Source organism: Triticum aestivum, chromosome 6D (assembly GCF_018294505.1).
Source record: "Triticum aestivum cultivar Chinese Spring chromosome 6D, IWGSC CS RefSeq v2.1, whole genome shotgun sequence".
NCBI classification, from domain to species: Eukaryota; Viridiplantae; Streptophyta; class Magnoliopsida; order Poales; family Poaceae; genus Triticum; species Triticum aestivum.
Genome location: NC_057811.1, coordinates 2,967,288 through 2,969,635, shown reverse-complemented (window position 1 = coordinate 2,969,635; position 2,348 = coordinate 2,967,288).

Genomic DNA, 2,348 nt, shown 5'->3' with positions numbered 1-2,348 from the left:
GAGCTATTTTTTCCAACGCAGATGTCGCATGAGAGCTATTACAACCAACGACGTCGCATGAGAGACAATTCACACCAACGACATCGCATGGGAGCTATTCGCCCAAAGGCTTGAGCGGGCATGATTTGTTGCCACGCTAGACAAAGCATTGACGGTCAAAATTCCGGCGGAACACGAAGCAGCGGACGTCCCCGTGAACTGGTGACGGCCATTTGGGCTTCTCAGCTTCCGAGGCGACGAACAAACTACTAATACCCTGTTAATGTCGTCCACCTGCTCCACCGCCGTCACAGCTCCCTCCCATCTCAATTCCTCTTCACGCTCTACTGTTCCCAGCAAAAGCTCCCGTGAAGGTGAGGCTGCCGATTACCTCTGGTCTCTACCTTTTTGGATTTAATCTCCGGCCGATCTTCTCCCTATTTTTCTGTCCAGATCTTGGTCGTTGACGATGTCTTTTCAATCCACAATGGGCGGCGGAGGTGGCGACACCGATGGCGACTGGGAGTGCTGCCCTGCCCGCACCTCGCCGACATCACCCTCGCCCTCGTCGGGAACATCGGCACCGGGAAGAGCGCGACAGCCAACTGCATTCTCGGTACCCAAGCCTTTGCTTCCGAGTACTCCCACGGGAGTGTCACCGAGACCTGCCGGAGGAGCACCGCCACCTTCCATGACGGCTGTGGCGCCGCCCGCACCATCAACGTAATCGACACCCCAGGTAAGGAAGCAAGAACTAATCAGTGTTTTTAATGTTTTGTGGATGACCTGTATTTGATGATCATGCTTGTAGTAGATTTTTGCATTACCAAATTGAAGTATTACTGGCTTTACTTTGTCGAAGAAATATTATATAGTACATACCAAACTTTATGGGGATCATTCATTTCGTGTTCGTTCTCAGCAGAACCTACAAATTCCAACAGTTGTCAACAGGGAAAAAATTTGTGCTTCATACTGAAAATCCAAACCATACATATTCAGACATGTAAATAGTACGTGGTTTAATTAAATGTAACCCTAATTTTAAACATATACTTGTAGATTGTACTGCAGGAAATAATTGAAGGCCAATGTCCAATAAATGAACACCGTTTTTCTACCCAGCAAATCAAGCATATGTTTTCCTTTTTTCCTAGCAAACCGTCTTTTATATTATGATGGAAGCTATTACTTAAGAGGTTGAAGTATATTAGTATGTACTCCCTCCGTCCGAAAATACTTGTCATCAAAATGGATAGGAAAGGATGTATGTAGAACTAAAATACATCTAGATACATCCTCTTTTATTAATTTTGATGACAAGTATTTCCGGACGGAGGGAGTAATATGCATGATCATGTTTCCTTATAGATGTATTTCATGGCAAAGGTACATATCCAATTTTATCCTGTAAAAACAAATTTCTTCATGTCCACTCTCTTGCTGCATGACCCCATTTGTTTCAAGATATGAGAGAAAGTGCTCTCATGTTGTCCTATTTATGCAGATTCAAATTTGTGCACTTTGTTCGTTTACTTTTTTGTGCCAATATTGCTGTATATAGTGAAGGAAACATGCATTACTTCAACTGAACCTGAATTATAATAGTCTCACTATATTTCTTTGATAGGCTTATTTGACATGGGGATTTCAATTGAAGAAGCCCGTACAGAGATTGTCAAGTGCATCGAGATGTCTAAAGATGGCATACATGCTATGCTTATGGTATTCTTGGCTGCTTCACGATTTTCTCGTGAAGAGCATGATGCAGTGGAGTTGATTTAACTGTTTTTCGGCGACAAGATCCTTGACCATCTTATATTAGTTTTCACACATGGAGATGCAGTGGGGGAGGAAGTTGCTTGGAAGAAAATGCTAACTTTGATATCCCCGGTTTATCTCCAGGTCAATTTCATATCTTGTCCAATATCAAAAAAGTGTTTCAAACTGCTTTTTATTGGTTATATTGTAAGGATGGTTCTTGTGTTTCGCTTGTATCTATCACTTACAATCTTTTTTCTTAGAGCTCGGATTTTCATCCTCATTTTTCTCAGGACATGGTGAAGCTATGTGAAAATAGGGTTGTTCTCTTTGACAACAAGACTGAAGGCGTTGAGCATCGTGAGATACACTAGTAGAAAACAGGGCATACGTTCGGGCCAGATAAGCCCATTAGTCCCGGTTCAGTCACGAACCGGTACTAATGTGAGCATTGGTCCCGGTTCCTGCGGCTAAAGGCATTAGTCCCGGTTCAAATGAGCCCTTTAGTCCCGGTTTGAGACACGAACCAGGACTAAAGGGTGCGGTGCCCTTTAGTCCCGGTTCGTATCTCAAACCGAGACTAAAGATTAGACCTTTAGTCTCGGTTT